This window comes from Gigantopelta aegis, chromosome 10 (genome assembly GCF_016097555.1).
Source record: "Gigantopelta aegis isolate Gae_Host chromosome 10, Gae_host_genome, whole genome shotgun sequence".
Taxonomy (NCBI): Eukaryota; Metazoa; Mollusca; class Gastropoda; order Neomphalida; family Peltospiridae; genus Gigantopelta; species Gigantopelta aegis.
Genome location: NC_054708.1, coordinates 24,368,767 through 24,394,642, shown reverse-complemented (window position 1 = coordinate 24,394,642; position 25,876 = coordinate 24,368,767). Strand labels below are relative to the sequence as shown.

Sequence of the window (25,876 nt, the reverse complement as noted above, 5' to 3'; positions counted from 1 at the left end):
ACTGTGAATGGGTCAGCACGCATGTCTTACTTGCAGATGCTATATACAACCAGAAGTTAATGTTTTGTTTTGGTGCTTTTACATCATCGTCAGTGGAGAGCGTGTACGTTGATACACACGAATCTAGTTTAGGTGCTAGACGTGCAAAGCTTTCTCTGCAGTGTGCCAAAACATCCAGAACCTAGAGCCCTGTTTGGTTATAAATATGTGACGTTGTTTGATGCAAAACCAAAAGCCATTCTCACATTCGGTCTCCACATTAAACAGTTCTTATCCTTGTCCAATATGGATATAACGGACATTACGGATACGTCTTTATGTTTAATTGTTTCACCTTGGTGCATCAAACCAAAATAGTATCCATCAAAACATGGATTGCACAAATCCAGTTATTTAAAAAAAAAAAAAAAAAAAAAAAAAAAAAACCAACAACATTTCATAGTAATTCAAGAGAAGTACACTGATTACATTTCTGTTTACACGGGTGGATCACGGGATGCGAATTATGTGGCTTATGCTACAGGTTTTTCATAGGTGTAATTATGTTTAAGAGATTGCTTGATTCGGCAACCATTAAAGCCCTAGAACAAATTAAGGATTTTATAACATCCAAATATATTATTTGACTCCTTCGTGTCTCCGACCCAATAGCCGATGGATTTTTCGTGGTGGGGTGTCGTTAAACATCTATTCTATTATATTCTTATATTGATATTCGGTGTGGAATCGGCTTATGTTTGTCATTAACAGCGCAATGGGGGCTATGAACTTCATATTTTGTGTAATAACATAGGAGTACGGGCTCTAATATTTGTGGGTAGCTCACGTATTTATTAATTGTATAAGTGTGCGTGCGTGTGACTGTGTGTGTCAAGAGACCCATTGCACCAGAGGTGGTGACATACTTCATTTCTTTTCAATTTATTTTCGTGCTTGTCCAATTAAGATTCAAGCACGATGCCGTGGGCACACACACCTCATCTATCTAAGCTGTCTGTCCAGGACAGTGGGTTAGTTGTTAGTTGTTAGTGGTTCGTGATAGGGAAGAGGGTGTAGTGGTCTTACACCTACCCACTGAGTCGTTGAACATCGCTCTGGCTGGGAGCTGGTACCAGGCTGCGAACCCTGTACCTACCAAACCTTATGTCCGATGACACATACTAATTGGTGCAGTGATCGGTCACGTGATCTTAAAGCGGTAGAGCGTTATAACATGAAAGTAAGTCTTAAATCATTAAATGTTAGAGGAGAAATGTCATATACTTCAAGTTCAGGTCATTAAATGTTAGAGGAGAAATGTCATATACTTCAAGTTCAGGTCATTAAATATTAGAGGGGAAATGTCATATACTTCAAGTTCAGGTCATTAAATGTTAGAGGGGAAATGTCATATACTTCAAGTTCAGGTCATTAAATGTTAGAGGAGAAATGTCATATACTTCAAGTTCAGGTCATTAAATGTTAGAGGGGAAATGTCATATACTTCAAGTTCAGGTCATTAAATGTTAGAGGAGAAATGTCATATACTTCAAGTTCAGGTCATTAAATGTTAGAGGGGAAATGTCATATACTTCAAGTTCAGGTCATTAAATGTTAGAGGAGAAATGTCATATACTTCAAGTTCAGGTCATTAAAATGTTAGAGGGGAAATGTCATATACTTCAAGTTCAGGTCATTAAATGTTAGAGGGGAAATGTCATATACTTCAAGTTCAGGTCATTAAATGTTAGAGGAGAAATGTCATATACTTCAAGTTCAGGTCATTAAATGTTAGAGGGGAAATGTCATATACTTTAAGTTCAGGTCATTAAATGTTAGAGGGGAAATGTCATATACTTCAAGTTCAGGTCATTAAATGTTAGAGGGGGAAATGTCATATACTTCAAGTTCAGGTCATTAAATGTTAGAGGGGAAATGTCATATACTTCAAGTTCAGGTCATTAAATGTTAGAGGGGAAATGTCATATACTTCAAGTTCAGGTCATTAAATGTTAGAGGGGAAATGTCATAGAGTCTATAAGCAAGTGTCAAAAAACAACGTAGTTATATTATTAAATAGACATTCCTGAGTTTGCTGCATTGTAAGATGTTTCCGACTAAAATAATTCTACGATTCAACTTACATATTAAATATATTTTCTTGTTTAGAATAGCAGTGTCTGTATATTCAATGTGTTTCTTAATATTTGTAAGAAGCCCAAACTGGATTTTGTCTTCAATAATTGTATAAATATATTTTAGGAAATAAAATGAAATTTAACCTAGTACAAATATTAGAACGATCAGAAACACGTTTAATATATAGTCTCTAATATTTTGTGCAGAAAAATATGTTTAATATGTAATTGCAATCGTTAAAAAGTCTCTGTTAGTCGATAACATATTAGACATTGCAGCAAACTCAGGAATGTCCATTTAATAAGTAACACGTAGAGCGTTTGCGTGAGGTTCTTTGATCATAGGACTGAATCCTATACAGTCCGTCCCATCCTCCTACAAAAACGTTTTTTTTTTTTTTTAAATAAATTAGGTTTGATGTAAGAAAAACGTAAAAGTATTTTTAAAAATAAATAAAAAATAAATAAATAAATACTATGTTTGAGTGCAATTTAGAAAACAATCGGCCAAGAAATAAATAACTTGTAGTAAATTCTATAGCATTGAAAAAAGGGCGTTTCCTGTGGGACTGACTATAGGTAAACCCATTCTCTCATTGGGAATGGGAACTCCTTTAATGTGCTTACATCCAGTTACGGTTCAAGCACGCCCATCCCTGGCTTGATCTCGGACATTGTAAGTGACTGAGTCTCTGATCGGGTTTTCCCAGCCCCATGCTAGACGATAAATGAATGAATGAATGTTTAACGACACCCCAGCACGAAAAATACATCAGCTATTGGGTGTCACACTATATTAATACAAACAAATAAAGTGATGATCAAGATCAATATAAAAATTCAAGATTTAAATAAAAACAGTGTAAAGAACTGTGCAAAAATACAAATATCATAGATAGATACGGACTTTTACTCAAAATTTCAATTTGTGCTGTATTGGCCATTCTGTGCTGTTTGTGGTGTGAGGTTACAGCATGCGCAGGGGTGCTAGCAGAGGAAAACATGTACCGGCTTTCCTCTAAGACTATATAAATTTCACATAATAATAAGTTAATATGATCTGCTCTAGTGGTGTCATTACACAAAACATACTTTTTTGTTGTTGTTCTCTGTGTGTACATTAACCGTCAATTAAAATGAGAGGACAATATTTCAAGATCTTAGGTAACCGGAAGTCAGTTCACGTGAGGTTGTTTAGGTAACCGATTGTTCGGTTACGTGAATATAGTTCTCGTAACCGATGAGTTAGGCTTACCTGATCCTGAAACACGTGAACTACGGTTCTGTGTTACATTGGTGGTTCAAATGTATTTAAAAACAAATTGATTTTCACTTCCATTACTGATATATGGTACTTTTAGAATTTAATTGTTCACCACGTAACCGATTGGTGGTTCTCGTGATTTTAAATTCGTGTAACCAACACGCGAACAGAACAACGGTTCTCGTAAAATATTGTGCCCTGGAAATATTACATAAGTTCTACAAAGTGCGTATCCTTTGATTCGCGTTTGTGCTCTGTTACGTCACACTGTAGTTAGCGAAATAAAAAAGGCAGATTATTGACTATACCGGTGTTAATTCGTTTACTGGCATTTAAGAAAAACCAAAGCATTCCTTGAAACCGGAAAACTGTTTCATGAGACCCCTAGCGGTGCAGGAAATAGCACAGGCGCGTGAGGATGTCCTGGTGACTTGATAAGGTTAACAGGAAAAAAGTCGACACAATGACATTGCAAAGAACTGTACCTAGGTCCTTGTAATGTATGTTGTTTCTAATGCGTTCCGTTTCCTTATGCTTTCCGAAAGAAATTAATGATTAAATGAACAGAACCTAGTTGTTAGGCAGTGTACTGTATTATCTAGTATTACTATTAGACCTCTTTTTACCGTTAAATGACATATTAGTTGCAATGTCTTGCTTTAGTATCAATTTTGGCAAAGACAATGTGTTTTCGTTTATACTGGTGTTTGAAATAGCTCTAAATACACTAGATGTGAAATAGAAAAGGTACTCGTGTATCTCTGGAACGAGGCTAATAATTTTAACGGAACATTCCTGAGTTTTCTGCATTGTAAGATCTTTCTGACTAATAAAATATTTCTACGATTAAAGTTACATATTAAATATATGTTCTTGTTTAGAATAGCAGTGTCTGTATATTCAAGAGTGTTTCTGGTCGTCTTAATATTTGAAAGAAGCCCAAACTGGATTTGTCTTCAAATAATTTCGTGCGTACGAAAAACAAATATTTTAGGAAATAAAATGAAATGTAACCTAGTACAAATATTAGAACGATCAGAAACATGATCTTAAAAATTGCCGCAAACTCAGGAATGTCCCTTTAATACATAATCACACTGTTATTATTTTGTTGTTTTCCCAGGGGCGGGATCTAGCTCAGGCGGTAGAACGCTTGCCTGAGATGCCTGGCTCGTAGGATCGAACCCTCTCGATGGACCCATTCTCTGATTGTGCTGGGTTTTTTATCCTGTCACACGTAATGCGACAAGACTAATATACCAAAGGCCGCGGCATGTGATGCCCTGTCTGCGTATTAAAACAAAACTGTCAAAGGAAGGAAGGAAATGTTTTATTTAACGACGTACTCAACACATTGTATATACGGTTATATGGCGTCGGACATATGGCTAAGGACTACACAGATATCGAGGGAGGAAACCCACTGCTGCCACGCAATGGGCTACTCTTTCCGATTAACAGCAAGGGATCGTTTATGACCTTTGATGTACCAGTCGTGGTGCACTGCCTGCAGCGAAAATAGCCCAATGGACCTACTGACGGGGATCGATCCCAAACCGACCGCGCATTAAGCAAACGCTTTACCACTGAGCTACGACTCGCCCCAAAACTGTCAAGGGAAGGACATGTTTTATTTAACGACGCACTCAACACATTTTATTTACGGTTATATGGCGTCAGACATATGGTTAGGGACCACACAGATATTGAGAGAGGAAACTCGCTGTTGCCACTTCATGGACTAATATTTTCGATTAACGGCAAGGGATCTTTTACATGCACCATCCCATAGACAGGATAGCACATACCACGGCCTTTGGTGTACCAGTCGTGGTGCACTGGCTAGAGCGAGAAATAGCGCAATGGGTCCACTGACAAAGATGCATCAACAGAAAATGTTAGTCATTGATCAATGATCAAGAAATATGTGACACTAGCCGTAATCTGTTAATATAGTGGCACATTGGCGTGGATCAGTGCATGAGAGCAGACTGTTTGATAACGATATGATCAGCCGAAAGTTTGCAGATGAAGATAGAGATGGGTTATTGATTGGTGAATTGGATCTGGAATACCCTTGCGTGCGTTACACAATGTCGCTGATACTCAGCCAAAGGGATACTACAGAACATCGGTACCGCTGAGCTCTCTTTTCAACAGACACGTTTAATAACCTCTATTTTGGAGATTGGAAACGCAAATACTCGCGTCTATATATGTATATATATATACTACTCAAAATTTGCTAGGGATCACTATTTAGGGTGGTATTATATTGTTCGGCATGGGTACCACACAAAAACTAAAAATGGCATGTATTCGAGGACATGTTTATTTCCTGAATTTCACTGCTGTATACCAAATTTGAACAATAGGTAACACGCGTTCTGTCATCAAAGAAGCAGACCCCCAAAAATGGAGATTTCATAATTGTCACGGGGATTCTATAATTCCCGTAACTGAATAAAACACGATTATCAAAATGTCTCTCCTACTTGTATATCTATTAGATCTCTCTGTAACAGGCTGTTAACCCTAGTATGGCTCGTCTCTAGGTATGATCAGAGATACGATCTTATATAAAGTATATATTATTATAGCACGTTAGCTCTCTAGAAACACAACAAAAACACAATACACTTTGGAATCTGTATTAATCTACGCTGACAAATGTACAGCCGTAGTAGTTAATTAATAACAGCAATAATAACAACCCAGAACTGATCACTTAATTAGTTAATCTCTAGGTGTCTAGTTACACAATATGCGAATCACTTCACCGTTACACCACACCCACACGTGTGATAATTGAGAAACGCTTACAGGAGAAGTTAATTAATAAAGGAATTACAACACCATTCCTAACTGGTTAATTTTTAATTAACCCTTACTACTCGTTCAGTAACGTGTGATAATTTAGGAACGCTTCTTGGGGAACTTAATTAATAAAGGAATTACAGCTCTATTCCTAACGGGTTAATTTTTAATTAACCCTAACTACTCATTCAGTAACCTTGTGACACAGAATTAATACTTATCACAATAAAGACAATAACCTACAGTTTACACTAGGATGACTGGCTAAGCTTATATTACCAAATACTCATATAATGTTAGAACAAAAAGTCTACGATTTACTTCGTCAGATGACCGAAGACACTGTCTAAAGAATATTGGTATAATACAGTATTAAAATATTTAAAGTCACATCAATCACATCAAGGTTATACACAGGGCAGAAATGATATTTACCAAGTCCTAACGGACTACGTTCGTGATCCCCTGGAGCCGTCCTAATTCGTTCTCCTAGATATCTCTAAATTCTAGCTATTTATTATAAATCAGGAGTTTGCCTGGGGATACAAGGCGGTACCGCACGTATCATCTCATATTCTACCCCGGTATATTTCTCTCTGATCGTCAGTCTGGCTGTCGCCAACCGCGAGCAATCTCCTGGCCATAAACAGCACTACCGGAGATATTACGTAACTACTAGCTACATGGCCTCCGCAGCTGGCTGAGGGTGTGTATTGGAATGTACGATCGTGCGAAGTATTACGTAACAAGTTGCCCATCTGGGCTACGGGCAATAAACTGCACACGGCCCTCTAACACAATTAAAATCGCCACAGGCGAAACAAATTTAAGAGCATGTTCCGTGACAATAATGTTACTCCAAGTCATGAAAATGTCCCAAACAGTTCAATTACCAGCAGCAATAACTGTCAGTAGCTTGTGTGTGACCCACGTGATGCAATCACAGCCTGGCAACGGCGTCTCATGTTTCCAATGAGTCTCTGGATGGCTGCCATCTCAAGATTGTTCCACTCTTCAGTGAGGGCATTTCCCAGTTCTACGAGAGTGGTTGGTTGGACCAGCCGTTGCGAAATCGCCACCTGTAGCATGTTCCAAACATGCTTGATCGGGTTCAGATCAGGTGAGCGTGCTGGCCATTCCATACGGACGATGGTCTCCTGCTAGAGATAGTCCTCCATCACCCTGGCACGATGAGGTCGAGCGTTGTCGTCCATGAGGATGAACTGGGGTCCGATTGCACCAGCGTACGGTCTGACGTAGACGTCCAGGATCTCGCATTCACGAAGGGATGACGTCTGGCTTGCACCACAAGAAGCGATTCCATGCTCTGCTTATCACACTTTGGCTCACACAAAAGACGTTGGCAACCCTACGCTGTGAAGACCCACATACCAGCATGTCCATGGCCCTGGCCAATTCTTCGGTGGTCAACCGACGACGTTGACGTTGAGGAGGCATTGAGGACCTCAAATGCGGTAAAAAAAAAATCGAAACTGATGCTAACCTTGTGTACGATGTGTACGACGATGCTGTCTCAGCAAGCCAGTACAGAGGTTGTTAAGTTGCATGTGCATACCGTGACCTCAAAGGCGCATGGTGATCACTCAAGTGTGTGATTGGGGCCCTAGTGGGCTTACCCATTTAGTGTAAATAGATATATTTCAATGTGGGGTCATTGAATACTTTTATCCTACAAAAATGGTATGATCCTTAGCAAATTTTTAGTAGTGAATATTTACAGGATAAGTGCTCTTAAAACTAAAGCTGGCATCGTCCTATACCTTTTAATGACATATATCAGTCGTAGTGTACTGGCTGGAACGAGAAATAGCCCAATGGGCACACCGACGGGAATCGATCCCACACCGCGACCGCGCATCGAGCGAGCGCTTTACCACGGGGCTACGTCCCGCCACTCGGCGCAACGAATCATAGGATATATACTCGTCTTCAGTGGATTCATCAATGGCCATGGTATGTGTTGTCATGTCTGTGTAAGTGTATAAAATACCCCTTTACTGCCACCCTGGTCCCCTTTCATCTCTTGGACGCAAGGGCTTGCTCATGCAATAATTTGCGCCCACGACAGGCGTGCGCGACAACAGCTTGTTCTGGATGTGCACTAACATTCGCAGGGTTCGTAGTGGTCTTTAAATTCATTGAATGTCTTTGAATTTGAAAGTCTTTGAATTTGAAAAAAAAGAAAGATTTTTAGGTCTTTGAAAGTCTTTGAATTGTAATTAAAGTCGTTAGTAGTCTTTAAATTCTCACAAATCTTAGTCAAAGCAATGATGATATCTTTTACAGCTGCATGCATTCGATATTTTCCAGTTACAAGGTTTAATCTATCATGATGCATGATCCATTTTTTTGCCATGGACAGCAACGTAAACGAACTGATTTGGCATTTTTATCGTATTCTATTGTCTTTGACCGCTGTGTAAAAGTCTTTGAATATGGCAGGTAAAAGTCTTTGAAAGTCTTTGAATTTGTTTGGCCTTTAAGGCTATGGACCCTGCATTCGATACCAAGTGTCAAATCGCCATAACATATGTTAGAAAGCAAATAACCAAACTTTAAAATGTGCTGAGATATTCCAAATGAGCTTTCGTGTTCGTTTCTTTAACCTGAATCCTCGAGCCTATCACTGAAAGTATTAGTTTACCGATCTAGATGTCCTCAAATGTCTCATTGGGCTATTTCTCGTTCCAGCCAGTGCACAACAAAGTCCGTGGCATGTGCTATCCTGTCTGTGGGATGGTGTATATACAAGATCCCTTACTACTAATTAAAAAATATAGGGGGGTTCCTTTCTTTTCCTCTCTAAGACTATGTGTGTCAAAATTTCCAAATGTTTGACATCCAATAGCCGATGATTACTAAATCAATGTGCTCTAGTGGTATCGTTAAACAAAACAAACTTTACTTTCTACTTCTTCTTCTTTTGCGGCACCACTAATCTCGAAGCAGCATTATCGTTTTCACCATACGTTCCGTTCGTGATAGCGTTTGAGGTCAGCCGGCCATGCTTCCTGTTTTTTCACTGAAATTAATGTGGTATCGGTTATCCTCAAGAATATGAGTTTTATGCTTTATAGACTTGACCGGTTATCTTTACTCTGGACAAGGCGTTTGCCATAAAATGTGCAAATTAGATCATAAACATAACATATAAACATTGCGACGTTTACGGCGTGTAAACTAAGTGCGCTTCGTGTGTGCGGTCCAATTCATTAAGATACTCTGCACATGATGCTAGGGGTTTTGTTTTGTTTTTGTGGAATCTTTTCTCTCTCTCTTTCTCTCTCTCTCTCTCTCTCTCTCTCTCTCTCTCTCTCTCTCTCTCTCTCTCTCTCTCTCTCTCTCTCTCTCTCTCTCTCTCTCTCTCTCTTTCTTTTTGGGGGGTGGGGGTTGGGGTTTGTGAGGGGTCGGTCGATTGAAACTAGGGTTTTTTTATTTATCGGGGGATGGGGCATTCAGTTTTTGGGGTTGGGTGCGGGGTTTGATTGTTTTTTGTTAGGGGAATTTTTGTATGTTTTTTTTTGTTTGTTTTTTTTTGGGGGGAGGGGTTGGTTTGGTTTTGGGTTTTTGTTTGTTTGTTTTAGAGGCATAGGCCATCCGTGCAATTCAGTAATACTGCGGTCATTTGCAGTGAAACGATATTGGTCTCTTTCCGGGGGGGGGGGGGGGGGGGGGGGGGGGGGTGGGGGGGGTGAGGATATTTTTATTAATTTTCCAAAATCTGAAATCATAAAAAAAAAAATTAATACTAATAAAACAATATACATGTATCTATATACGAATAATTAAAAAGGTACTACCAATTGTAAAACTATGTTTAAATGTATAAACGTATAAAGTCGTATAAACACATAGGAATGTATTCCTTATAGCTGTACTTTCCAGCAAAGGCTTACAGAATAAGAAAAGAAAGGAAGGAAGGGATGGGTTTTTTATTGTTATTTAAGGACGCACTCAACACATTTTATTTACGGTTATATGGCGTCGGACATATGGTTAAGGACCACACATATATTGAGAGAGGAAACCCGCTGTCGCCACTTCATAGGTTACTCTTTACGATTAGCAGTAAGGGATCTTTTATATGCACCATTCCAGAGACAGGATAGTACATGGCATGGCCTTTGTCACACCAGTTTGGAGCACAGGCTGGAACGAGAAATAGTCAAATGGTCCCACCGACGGGAATCAATCCTAGATCGATCACGCATCAGACGAGCGCTGTACCACTGATCTACGTCCCGCTCTCCAGAATAAGAAAAAGATGGGGAAATATCCTACGATATTTGTGTATGCATATATTTTTTCTTCACTCACATATATTATGTTGTAATTATAACCACGTTGTATGTGCGTGCCATGTGAATGTAAAATCAAACAAAAATGAAAAATGGAAAAGAAAATAATTTGGGGTTGTTTTATCTGTGCCACAGCACTTACCTTGATATTTGTATTGTATTATACTCCCACGCCCGCTACATACACTGTGCTTTTACATAATTATATACATAACATTTTCATATATTTACCTTTTATGAGACCTAATAGCCGATGTATATTTTTGTGCTGGGGTGTCGTTAAACATTCGTTCATAACACATTTTAGAATGACACTTTCACTCTAAACTGTGTTATCGTCACTGTAGAAAGTGTTATCTTCACTGTAAGAAAGCTGGACCTATTTTGCTGCTGGCATTTTAAAAAATAAAGGTAAATTGCCAAAAGTTATATAATAAATAGAAAATGTCATGTTTTTTGTCAAATATGATTTATATCTCATCTCGTGAAGTTTGCAATCATATCATTCTCCATGCTCGTTTACGAGATCACAGATCTGGAAAATCTCCCTTTCTCTTCAAAAAATGTTTGCTTGTCCCTTTTTATATATGAATTGTACAATATTGGTACGGATAAGAAGTCATGCAATGGTATTACTTCAATGTATGTGGAGAAGGCATCAATTGGATTGGATACCATGAACGTGCCTATATCCAATTAAGGTTCAAACACGTCTCTCCCGGGCACAATGTCTGACTTCGTCAGTGACTGGGTCCGGGACAGAAGGGGTTTGGTGGGTGGTTTAGAGTTGTAAATGGACAGAATTTTGAAAACAGCAATTAGTGAAAAAAATTAATAGTAAATGTGGGAGCACTGCATTGTGATAACACTCGTCAGATGGCGGATAATATCATAATATGTTAAAATACTTTGATCGTCATGTATGATGCTAAATGACCTACAAAAGCGGCCAGGTGTCAAACGAAGCCTGTAGCACATGCTAATCAATTATTTAACGGTATCGATATGGTACCAACTGAATGAAGAACATTAAGTAATTAAAAAATAATAATAATAATAACAACAAAAAATTATATATATATATATATATATATATATATATATATATACACCGTGTACCTCTTAATACTGGACATTTTACATGGTCCCTAAGGTGTCTGGTTTAGAGGGGTTTCACTGTGTGTATGTATATATATATATATATATATATATATATATATATATATATATATATATATATATATATACAGTCGAACTTGGTCTAACGGGCACCTCTATATAACGGCCACCTGCCCATAACGGCCACCCAGCAACCCGCCCAACACATTTCTTTCTTTCTTTGACCTCTCTAGAGCGGCCACCTGTCCAACGCGGCCAGTGGCCACTATTTTTCAGCAAAACTTAGGTCTGAACCTGCATTAGCGGCCAAAATTTTGGGACCTCTATATAAAGGCCACCTGTCCATAACGGCCACTTTCTGTTGGTCCCTTGAGTGGTTGTTATATTCAAGTTCGACTTATATATATTAGTATATATGAGTAATTGTTCCCGAAATGTGTCATATTGCCCCCCCCCCCCCCCCCGACACACACATAAAATTGATAAAAGTATGAAGATAAACTGAGATAAACATCTCTTAGATAATTAAATATTAATGAGAGTGCCGTTAGTTTCTGCGTATAGTTATTCTCTGTCAAAATCGTAAAGGGCATAATTAATATATAGAGATTATTATACGAGCTTGTGTGTCGTACTGATTTTACGAAAAGAGTGTCAGGATTTTTGTATTGCCCGAGCAAATAAACTCAGTACGACACACAAGCTCGTATAATAATCGCTATGTATTAAATGAGTAGGATTCATTCAGAGATCATCATAAATGTATACTTCACAGGTTGCTAATATTGCTAATCACCAATAATGAGATGAAAATTTGTGTTACGAATCAGTAAATGTTCATCACATATAAACTATTTGGATTTTTTTATTAAAAGAAAACAAAGGATGTCACCACGGTAACAGGAAATTAGATGTGAAATAGCTTTAAATAAATATGAAATATGTTTTAAATATGCAGAGGTATCGTTAAAGAAATATTCATTTCGTATCTCATTGTCTTTGTCGTTTTAATTAGATGATCGTGTAATTATATCCAACCTGTGATGTATATCAGAACTGGAAGCTTTTTTGTGCTCCCTGAAGATACTGCTCAAATACTGTCCAATTATTTCAGTGGTTCATAGTCATTCATAAAGACGAATCAATTAATGCTCATCATATATAAAACATTTTAATATTTATACATCGTATTTGTAAATGATGTCAACACCGTAACTGTTTGTCAACACCGTGACACCTATTTTTATAAATAATTACTATTCCACTAAAGAGAAATATTAAGAACATTCATATTAGTAGGAATATGCGCTGTAGGAATTACATGTCAAGAAAGACGGTTGATAACTTTACTTTCATCTGTCATGTATCAGCGGCACTATTTGTAACTCAGAGAAAATGTTTTGAAGAATTTTGGTTCAGTGTCTTTAATTATTCAACATTTATGTAAGAATTTTCGATGACCCACCATCTGTTATGGTGTTGACCAAATATCAGATCCTGTTCCGGAAATAATGTTGATACAAATATTAAAAAAGCATACGTAAAGATCGCTGCTTGAATTTGAAATACATTCACCTGACCCCAGAGATAAGACATAACCATGAAACATCATATTTCAAAAACACTACTGTGCAAAGTGACACATTATGTGAGCGTGGCCTATACATATCAACGTACAGGTACACGTACACAATCACATATATGCATGTATGCATGTACGCATGTATGCATATATGTATTTATGTATGTATGTATGTATGTATGTATGCATGTATGTATGTATGCATGTATACCCATATATGTATTTATGTATGTATGTATGTATGTATGCATGTATGTACGTATGCATGTATGCATATATGTATTTATGTATGTATGTATGTATGCATGTATGCATGTATGCATGTATGCATGTATGCATGTATGCATATATGTATTTATGTATGTATGTATGTATGTATGTATGTATGTATGTGTATGTATGTATGTATGTATGTATGTATGTATGTATGTATACATGTATTTATGTATATATATATATATATATTAATTATAATTATATATATAATATCATGTCTTACTGTCATTCCGTGACACAGTTATATCAGTTAAAATCCAGCAAGCAAACAACTAAGACAGACCAAACAATATACAAGTACAATTCAACATAAAACGTATACTAAATGACCAGGGGACGAAACGTCTAGAGTATAAAATGACAGCGAGTACGAAACGTCTATGGTCGAAACAGATCGGGTACAAAATGTCCAGTAACCAATAAAGCAAGGTTACCTAATTCAGAAAAGCATGCAACTAAAAGAGGCTTCTGTATCTTTACTTTCCAATTTCCTTTTTTATTTGATTTCGGTATATTTATCGGGATATTTTTCACGTTTAGCTACAATTAATCAAAACATTATTAGTTAGAGTCGTGTGTTCTTAATCAAAAACAACATCCATTAAATGAAAGTTTCTTTTAGAACGACGTTTCAACACTTTATGTGTATGAAAATTTGTTTTCTTTAACGATACCACTAGAACACATTGATTTAGTAATCATCGGCTATTGGATGTCAAATATTTGTAATTTTCACATATAGTCTTAGAGAGGAAACCATTTACAATTTTCAATTAGTAGCAATTGATCTTTTATATGCACCATCCCAAAGACAGGATAGCACATACCAAGAAAGTTAATGTATCAGTCGTGGTGCACTGGCGGGAGCGAGAAATAGCCCAATGGGCCCACCCGCGGGGATCGATCCGAGACCGACAGCGCATCAAGCAAACGCCTTGCAACAGGGCTACGTCCCGCCCCACCATATAGCTATGACGTCTTCAGAAGAAACCCATATCGTAATTAAAAGCTTCACAAACACTCAGCCGTGACTTAAGTGACCTGACTATGAACATTGTCTTGGGGAAGTTGTTTTTGTTGCAAACATCAAAACCTACGCGCAGTCTAATTTTGCCGGTCTTCGTACAAAAGTAGAACACCAAATGGCTTGGATTAGAACGCCTACCCAAGGTCAGAGCTTGTCTGCGAATGTTCGACAACAAACAGAAGAACAAAATACGTCAGACGAAGCTAATATTTGTAAGTGCTAACGTAGTGCCTACCGGTTAATAGTTTTCAATTATACCAAAACTATAGATGCAGTGGCGTCGGAAGTGTGTGTGTGTGTGTGTGTGTGGGGGGGGGGGGGGGGCGGTTGTTACGGGAGCCACTCCCCCCTCCAATCAAACTTAATTTTAACTATTAAATTTTATAAATCATACATACATACATATATAGTGTGGGTTCCCCCCCCCCCCCCCCCCTCAATATGGGTTCCCTCCTATGAAATCCTGGTTACGCAGTTTGTAGATGGAAGTTAAAGAACATATTATTTTAAATTAGAAACAGGTTCTTTGGTATTCCAATGTTACACCATTGTGGCGCAAATAGATCTATTATAAATATACAAAATATTTTCACTATTAAAATGAACAAGGATAAACTATATAACCGTATACTAATGTCCGAGCATTTTTTTGTTTTTTTTTTCGTAAACGTAATACTTCAGTTAATCAGAGACAAAACAATCGCACAAAGGTTTTACCGTCATGAAATATTAACATCTTGTATGGCCTCGCTAAATTCGCTAACATTTTATGCTCGGTAATATTTCCTGATTTACAGTATACATTTCATTTCTTACACACCCGTTGTTGAGAACATCATCGCTATTTATAGTCCGTTTTTTGTGAAAAGGCCGGCTTTTGTGCCCAAGACAGGCGTGCGCTACAACAGCTTGCTCTGAATGTGCACGTTAATTTTTTTGCCGTTGCCGTTGCCGAAAAGGGAACCGGCCTCGGTGGTACAGTGGTTAAACTATCGGACTACAGGCTGGTAGGCACAGGATTCGCAGCCCGGTACCGGCTCCAACCCAGAGCGAGTTCTTAAGGGCTCAATGGGTAAGTGTAAGGCCACTACACCCACTTCTCTCTCATTAACTAACTAACAATTAACCCACTGTCCTGAACAGGCAGCCCGGATAGCTTGAACCTTAATTCGATATAAGCACGAAAATAAGACGCACTGAAAGGGAACCGATTAATTGGAATTTAACTCTATAATGAATAAAGTTAAAATTGATATAAACATATATTATTAAGTTTTAAACCTATACCAATTGAAATAAAAAAAAAATATAAAAAAAATTATCAAGTGTAAATAAACTTTGTTACAAATTATCATCAAATTGCATAGACTTTTTTACAATGCAGGTATGAAGACAACTGATGGAACAGCAAGCGTAGAGAAACCACGGTTATACCTTTAGTCTCAGTGTACTGTATATTATCGATTACTTCGATAGCAATGCAGCTAATGCTGTTCTAGCATTTTGTCTTCATCCCTGTATTAAAATTGAGATTAATCTATATAATTTGATGGCAATTTGTTAAGATTTTGGGGTTTTTTTTACATAGAAAGTTTACGTTAAAAAAAAATGGTTTTGAGTTGGTATGGGTTTAAAACTTAGTAATATGTTTGAATATAAGAGTTACCATTATTCATTATATGCTCATTTTTATGCAAAATGACTTTCTTGCACACCCGTTGGTGAGAACAGTTTGTGCTAACGTGTGCTAACAATTTCAGTATATACGACTGGATGCTCCTAGGTGATGACCAGGTCGCCACTGCCATACATCCAATGAAAACCAACACGGTGGAAATAGATTACACTGTGACATAGACGTAGGTTAACCTAACAATCATGTGTCTGTGACGCGTAAGTTACTTACAAGTGCAACGGCTGTAAATAACTTTTAGTCGAAAAAGATGTTAAAATTTGCTTAAAACCTGGTTTTTGAGCATATGTAAGGAATAGAATAATACATTCGTGTCCGTTAGATACTAGTACCATTTATCTGACAACTCGTTGTTTAAAAATGTATCAAACTCGCTTTCGTTCGTTAGATACATTTCAAAACAACGAGTTGTCAGATAAATGGTATCTAACGGACACGAATGTATTATTCTCTATGTCGCCACAGCCATTCCATGCAATCAAATAGCCACGATAGAAATTGGTAGCTTTGTGACGTATACTTAACTTGAAACTGATTACTTTGTTACACATACGCGTAAGCGTTGTAAAGAAATTTTTGTTGAAAAAGACGTTTAAATGTGTTTTAAACCTGGATACTGAGGATATGTGATTAATAGAATACTTCATTCGTGTCCGCTAGATATCATTTATCTTACAACTCGTTGTTTAAAAACGGACCCAGCCCGCTTTCGCTCGTTAGTCAAGTTACTAATTGTAAGATAGATGGTATCTTATGGCCATTCAAGGCTATTCTCCTTCTAGCCGGTGCAGCACGACCGGTATATCAAAGACCGTGGTATGTTATATAATAAAAAAATTATGATGCATATAAAAGATCCCTTGCTACAAAAGGAAAAATGTAGTGGGTTTCCTCTCTATGACTATGGCAGAATTACCAAATGTAAATCCAATACCCGGTGATTAATAAATTTATATGTTCTAGTGGTGTCGTTAAACAAAACAAACACTGTACTAAATGGGAGGTGTTCGTACGGAACAGTTCATTAACAAGTCAACTTAATACTAAACTGTTATTAACATCCGTAAATAAGGGTTCTCCAGAACAACTACTGACATCCTGTTATACTGAAAGCAGATCTGTTCTCTTGTCTTCTCTTTCAACGGCCACCCACAGAAGCGTTTAACTTGCTTTAATGAGATCCACAAATCACTCTTCTCAAACCTGTAAACGCTTGCTGGTTTTAATGAGAAATATAAATGACACGTTTTTCGAAACGATGAACTTTTACTCTGCTTTAGAAATAATTACTATCGGCGTAGTAGTTAAGCCATCGGTCAAACACGTTGGAAGTTCGCTTCCCAGTGCCCACTCTAATTAAATGCAGAGTTTTAAAGTGGCAGACAGTAGTTTCAACCTGAGAAAATGGACACTCGGTTTGGTTACAAACCTGTAACTTATTTTGAATGTACTGTAGAGTGAAACGAAAGTCTGTGACTTTCAAACAGTGCAATGCCTTGTTAAAACAGAATAGATCTTGTCTCTGTAACCGTAACTTCTCAAAAGTACATGCGTTTTTATTAATGATATTGTCTAAAAAAAAAAATATGAATTTGAAAAACTAAATTGTCGACTGGGTTGTAATTCAGTTTGGGTGAGGTTTGGTATCCCAAATGAAGGTAATTTTCATTTATTATACATGTTTAAAAAATAAGACACTTAAATCCCTGACAATATACCTTTAATGCACTTCTTCGCGAGCCTTTTTTTCAGTAGAATAGCTTATTTGCAGGGCTTCTTTCTTCCACGACTGGTATATCAAAGGACATGGTACGTGCTGTTATGTCCGTAGAATGGTGCATATAAAAGATCCCTTGCTGCTACTACTGGAAAACTGTAGCACGTTTCCTTTGACACTACATAACAGAATAATCAAATGTTTGAAATCTAATAGCCAATAACCAATGTGCTCTAGTGGTGTATTTAAAGAAAACTAACTTTAAGTTTTTGTTTTGTTTTTCGGACCAGTCAGTATATTCGAAGATATTGATATTTTGATTACATCCACTTAACTACCACACTTTTTTCAAATCTCTTCCTTCAATTTTTGTGGGGTGTTTTTTTACCACCCCCGGCTTTCTATCGCTAATGCTAATCGAATATCTGATTGTGAGAAGAAAAACAATCAATGGGCAGTCAAAAAGAAGATGATGATGTTGAGCGCACGAGACATTACAATAATTATTTCAGAGAGAGACGCTGAGTGTTTCTCCCTCACTGTGATAGGGAGGGCAGCCATTCTTTAAACTTGATCAGGTGCTGTAAAGATATTGATGTGCAACAGGAAAGAACTTTTGACAATTTCCTTGCTCAGAGCCAACTGCATTCAAAAGATACACCGCCGGTGTGTGCGCGAATATTAATTTTGACAGATGACGATGATCATGGTCACGACAGGGAAGGGATTGAGATAATGATAGCAATGATAAGGTAAATGATACCAACATTTTCAATGGTGATGACGATGATGATGATGGTGATGAGGGTGATGATAATGATGATGATGATGGTGATGATAGTAATGGCGATGACGATGATAGTAATGACAATAATGAGGATGGTGATGATGATGATGGTGATGGTAATGATGATGATGTCGAGAAGGATGAGGATGATACAGATGATGATGATGACTGTAATGTTGATGGTGATGGTGGTGATGATGATGATGCTGATGATGATTATTATTATTATCATGATGATGACGATGACTGTAATTTTGATGATGATGATGGTGATGGTGATGATGATGATGATTATGAATGTAATGTTGATAATGCTGATGGTGATGGTGATGATGATGACGATGATGATGACTGTAATTTTGATAATGTTGATGGTGATGGTGATGGTGATGATCATGATGATGATGGTCATGATGGTCATGATGAAATAAGTAATGACAATGACCAGGAACGCAATATCTGTTCACGCCAGCAGATTGACGACTACAGCAGTTAGGTGATTAGCGTGTGTTACTTCTGATAATGTCTGTAGAGTAAGATAAACTAGAACTCCAGACCTTCTTAGACGTAGTAGCAGATACAGTGACTTTTGGTCAAACCAGTCAAATGAAGAAGAAGAAGTTTGTTTGTTTAACGACACCTCTAAAGCATATTGATTTATTAATCATCGGCTATTGTATGTCAAACATTTGGTCATTTTGACACGGTCATAGAGAGGAAACCCGCTACGTTTTCAAATTAGTAGCAAAGGATCTTTTATATGCACCATCCCAGAGACAGAATAGAACATACCATGGCCTTTGATATACCAGTCGTGGTGCACTGGCTGGAACGAGCAATAGCTCAATGGGCCCACCGACAGGGATCGATCCTAGACCGCTTTACCACTGGGCTACGTCCCGCTCCACCAGTCAAAGTGTACAGGCTGGAAGGAACTGATTCAAAGGACTCACAACGTCTATGGCGGTAGATCAAGTGGCCCTTTAGCTCTGTCCTGCTGCACTTATATGTGGCGATAGGGCTAGAGAGCTATCAGTTTTAAAAACTCTCAATTTTCAACAACCAAAGGGTACCAAAATGCAATGTCTGAAATGCACACATTTTCTATCACAGACCTTTAGTTTGATTTCTTTCTTTTTTTTGAGTTTAATCATAAAATTAACCTTATATGTCAGTGACTAGTAAAAGCGCTACAAGAAGAAACCGGCTGACTGTATGTCGGATAGGGGCGTTGGGTTACTTCTTGTGGCGTCTCTATTAGTCGGAGGCATACGTAAAAACCAAAGTAATGAGACTAAACGTCTGTGACATTAGATTATAAAAACAAAAATACTATGTGTGTTTTAAACACAGTTCTTGATGACTCTTTCGTCATAGAACATTTTGAAATTGATATTTTTAGCGCGCTCGATCCCCATTCTGACATATGAACCGGACATTCGAGCTACTATGGCCACTTAGCTATAGCTGGTTACTGACATTAGAACTGGGCTGTAATATTTTCAGATCCAAGGTTAAGTACGCAAAGGTTGGCGAATCAAATTGAAAATTGGATCTGGGACTAATTAAGCCCATGTACATATGTCTAAAAGCACTAATTGCATTATCTGATGTAGCCATAAATTGATATAAATGTACAACTATAGAAATACGAATTAGAAGGCTACAATTATCTGAACAAACATTATGGTGTGTGTATATATGAAGAGTTTAGGCGCAAAACGCGACATATCCATTTTTCATTTTCAGTCAAATAGATTTTTTTAATTGGCGTATATCGCGTTTTGATTTTAAAAAAGCTGGGATTTACCCAATACAATTTCATAAGGATCAATCACGTTTTGCAACAAATCAGCGAGCCTACGATTAGCCCTTACTGACATACAATAATGGCTTTAACTAAAAACTAGAAAGAAAATGGTTTATATCGTGTTTTACGCCTGAACTCTTCATATATATATATATATATATATATATATATATATATATATATATATATATATATATATATATATATATATATATATATATATCTGTGTATATCTGTGTTTCTGCTTTCTCTCGCTATCTCTTTTGTAATCTCTCTCTCTCTCTCTCTCTCTCTCTCTCTCTCTCTCTCTCTGTCTCTCTCTCTCTCTCTCTCTCTCTCTCTCTCTCTCTCTCTCTCTCTCTCTCTCTCTGTGTGTGTGTTTCTCTGTGTGTGTTTCTGCTCTATCTCTCTCTCTCTCTCTCTCTCTCTCTCTCTCTCTCTCTCTCTCTCTCTCTCTCTCTCTCTCTCTCTCTCTCTCTCTCTCTCTCTCTCTCTCTCTCTCTCTCTCTCTTATATTTCTCTTTTTCGAAGCATCCATATGGTGAAAACTGAACTGGCTACTGAACTACAGCAGCGAACGGAAATCGAAGAAGAGCGGATACAGAAAAAAGAGTCTTATTATTTGTTTTTAATACCAGTTATTAGCCCTTTAGAAGAAACATTCCTTTACTTTCTAATCACGTACTGTGAAGTGGGTAATGGTTAATTACATTAGTTCCGACCTAGATTAGACTTTAGAAAATGAATTTGGCCCGGTGTCCGAGAAAACCCAACACGAAATTTCGTGTTCGCTTCATTCGGTAGTTAGTTACACAAACTCAATAGTCCGCACGATAGTAAGGTTAGGCCCAGTGTTCGTAGTGTGTGGTAATTGGATCAGATAATGGATTTTTGACAACTGAAGCAAAGCCTCTTTGATTTGTGATTAAAGCTGCAATCTCGTCTAATGCTAGGGCCAGACTGTCAACTGTTACGACGACGTTGGCCAACTCGACGGTTACGTTGAACTTTTCCCAACTCCCGACTTACGACGGTCAGATTAACAAGTAATAAATTGTTATTACGACGAGAATTGAGATTTTCTGATGGACGGGTAACTTTTAGATCATACCCAGCAGGAAAACAGTCAACAAACTTCAGCGCAGAAACAAATACCCTTCTTCAAGCCACCAGAATCATCAATTTGGAGAATCCACTACCATCACATGTTGTGTTCCTGACATATTGTAAATCCCTCACTCAGAGCAAACAGTCACCTGAAAAAAACCTAGTAATAGCAGTTCAACGGGGACTTGCTGACCATTTTCTACACGTGCAAATTGTAGTCCAGTGGGGTCCAGCACATTGTGGTATTGCAGGGAATGAACATGCCGACAGGCTGACAAAGGAGGGAAGCACAATGGAACAGCCAAATCATCCAATCTCCTTCAGAGAGACAAAAACAATAATTAAGAGAAACTTCCGATGCACCCACATTACAACCAAGGATCCAATCCAGCATCTATAGAGATATCAAGAGACAACCATCTTCAGGCTAAGAACCGGTCACTGCCATCTCAGATCCCATATGTACCGCCTGAAACTGGCAGACACTGATGAATGTCCATGTCAAACAGGACCACAGTCCCCAGAGAACATCCTACAATTCTGTCCCCTCTACAATGAAGCCAGGATAACGCACTGGCCGAACGGAGCAACACTGGCTGTCAAGCTGTGGGATTCCAAAGAAGACGACAGAAACAGCGTTTTTTTTATCCCCACAACCGGCCTCCAAATCTAAAACATGATCAACTATAGCTTGAACGCAGAAGAAAAAGAAGAGTTGTAAGAACGATCAGACTTGCAACTGAATAGTCATAGCAGTCGTGAGAGCAGAAATTTGGCCAACTTTCTGCTGGCAGTTGGTAGTCGGAACCTAGTATTACCATAATATAACATAAAGGTATATCCGCTATTAATGTGTCCCTGCTATTTTTGTTCTGCCACTAAACTTAGGTCTCACTACACAGATCACTTCCGGGTGAGAGTTCATTGATCACGGTCCACTATAGTTCCTAATTGGGACACATGTTATGGTTCACATATTCACTTCTAGGAAATGGTGAAGAATTAAAACAATATGTATATTTAATGGTAAGCCTCCTGGCTGTATTTTGCCCTTGTTATTTTGTAATATTGTGCATCGACCTTTATGGGCATGGGTATATAGCGCAAGTGACAGCCGGAGTGAATCGGTTAATGAACCACCTGTTCGGACCGGTACTACAGCCAGATGCGGTCATATAGCAAAAAACTGAGACGGAAATGTTCTCAATTTTGGAGTGAAAATAAATGCTTATATAATGTATGTTTGCAATGGTTTATGTTGTTAGTGCCAATGAGAACCCGTTCTATGGGCAATCTTCGCTTGAAGTTGGGCAGTTTAACATGGGTTTGAATGGCAGATGACATCTGTGTAGTGAGACCATAATGTAAAACATGAAATTACTGTTTATCCCAAAATATATAAGTTTAGCAAGCCAAAATGAAAATGTACTAGTGTAGCATCCTTATAAAGGTAATTACATCGATGTGGATTTCAGCCAAGTGTATGGGGGCCCTATTTGGGTAAATATTGCAAACATGTCAATTTTATTTATTTTTATTATTTTTCTTTTTCTTTTCTTTTTATTTTTTAGGGGTGTGTGTCTCAAAATGTATATTCTAGTGTTCTTACATGTAATAAATAAATTGACCTGAGTGTCTAACACTGAGTTTCTCATTGTAAAAGGTCAAAATTCAAGGTCACAAGGTCAATATCCAAATTCACCCTAATTTCTGTGATTTTGTGCATAATGAATTTTTTCGAATGTACAGTCATAGTGACAAACAGTTTTGATGGTATTGTGAATATATAACATAGTATTCTACTATGAAAGTAGAATTTGTATCTGCCATTAATAATATGTGGATCTTCATGCTGAAATATACAGAAAAAACCCAGGATTTCAACACTTCATTATGAAACAATTGTTGCCCATAGCAACAATTGATGGAAACTAATATCTTTAATGAACTAACTAGATAATTAGCTTCTTTGTATGTTCCCCATATCAGAACTACCAACAAGGTCATACATTACCATATAGTGGCTGCTTGTTTGATGACCATCTATTGTGTGGATGACCAAGGAGTAACAATGTAATATGAAGTTTTATTGGATGGTATGGTGCATCTATCTTTGGTGTATTGGTTAGAGTTCATAAGTTACACGGCTCTAGTATAGCTTTTCATGGTGTAAATGACCCAAATTATCAAACTGACTTCAAACCAAGTTTGACAAAATCGGTCACTAGACTTTAAGGTCTCACTACACAGATCACTTCCGGGTGAGAGTTCATTGATCACGGTCCACTATAGTTCCTAATTGGGACACATGTTATGGTTCACATATTCACTTCTAGGAAATGGTGAAGAATTAAAACAATATGTATATTTAATGGTAAGCCTCTTGGCTGTATTTTGCCCATGTTATTTTGTAATATTGTGCATCGACCTTTATGGGCATGGGTATATAGCGCAAGTGACAGCCGGAGTGAATCGGTTAATGAACCACCTGTTCGGACCGGTACTACAGCCAGATGCGGTCATATAGCAAAAAACTGAGACGGAAATGTTCTCAATTTTGGAGTGAAAATAAATGCTTATATAATGTATGTTTGCAATGGTTTATGTTGTTAGTGCCAATGAGAACCCGTTCTATGGGCAATCTTCGCTTGAAGTTGGGCAGTTTAACATGGGTTTGAATGGCAGATGACATCTGTGTAGTGAGACCTTAGTTTAGACTTGCATTATTGATATTTATGCACTCTTCCTCCATGGTCTACATTCTGTCCGTCAGGCTTAATTAAAAATAATATAAATAAAGAATACGCCAATTGCGAAATATACGAATGTGCACAGACCACATTTTGCACCTTATTGCATTGTGTATTGATCGTATTTCTTATTAGGTATGTAATCAAATAAATATGTGTTGTTAAAAATGTATATTTATACATTGTTGTACACAATGTCATGAACATAATATAATTTAAATTATATACAGTCATGAATCAATTTAGGCAATGTTTTGTCTTAAATGAGCAAAAACTGTAATATTGGCATTATGCGAAATTAGGTTTCTTACTAGGGGGGAGCTGCTCAGTTGGCACTATATCAGAAAATATTCATATACCCAAGTACTATATGCATGCAGAGTGGCACAATTCTACCGCAAAGTGGTCTGTTTATGTTTTAATAGTTTTGACAATATACATAATAATACATGTGTACTTCTGTTGGTGAGAATATATGATTTTCTTTATATATATATATTGTCAGTCCTATAATAGTTTAAGATTGTGACCCGGGGGAATGAACTTGTTTTTGTAATAGAATGAGCTTTTCAAACACATGGACTGACTGGATAATCTTAGCAAAAGTTAAAGTGTATTTTGTTTAACGACAAAACTAGAGCACATTGATATATTAATCATCGGCTATTGGATGTTTAACATATTTTCTTAGAAAGGAAACCCGCTATAATTTCCCCATTAGTAGCAAGGAATCTTGTATATGCACCATCCCACAGACAGGATAGAACATACCAACGGCCTTTGATGGTATCATCCCACTATCCCTGATTTCACTAGCCCTGTTACCACTAGCCCTGAAAAATGACCAATTAATGGCTGCCATGGATGTTCCATTTCTTTAGACTACTCCCCTGTACATATAAACTATTAATGCCTCAATTGAAAACGTGGAGTACTTACTTAATCCTCTTCGTACAATTCCTTTATCTATAAACATGTGTTGTTTTAATATTCTCGCTGTGCGTTAATCCTCTTCGTACAATTCCTTTATCTATAAACATGTGTTGTTTTAATATCACTACTACTGTCAATACATAATTAGTAGGGACGTCTATATATGAATGTTGCAAATGTGACTATACAGATAAATGCTCGCTGTGCGTTATGGCGGAGGTAACCTTTGTAGAGGGTGCCAGAGGCAATAAAGTAGCAATTTTGGATGACTATGTCTTCCATAAGAACGCACAAGTAAAGGCGGGCATGAAATGGAGATGTAGCGAGACTAAGAATTTGAAATGCAATGTGCAATGCTATTACCATAAACACTATCGAATAAAACATTTATTTAACTATATTCATTTTTGTAATTACTTATTTGATTTAGTTTGTTTATAATGGGTGTCACGGGGATTCTATAATACCCGTAACTGAATAAAACACGATTGTCCAAATATCTCTCCTAACTGTATATCTATTAGATCTCTCTGTAACAGGCAGTTATACCCGCTGTGG

General features: G+C 37.5%; 1 protein-coding gene across 2 annotated transcripts in view; it reads right to left on the bottom strand.

Annotated features, from left to right (window-relative positions):
- Window positions 1-25,876, bottom strand: part of LOC121384319 (alpha-(1,3)-fucosyltransferase C-like) — a 56,732-nt gene that overhangs the window by 23,330 nt on the left and 7,526 nt on the right. The window contains exon 2 of one of the 2 annotated variants that reach the window (XM_041514654.1): window positions 9,125-9,241. The exons of the other annotated variant lie outside the window; for it this stretch is intronic. The gene's annotated coding sequence lies outside the window, so the exon portion shown is untranslated. The remainder of the gene's footprint in view (window positions 1-9,124; window positions 9,242-25,876) is intronic. 2 annotated transcript variants of the gene reach the window in all.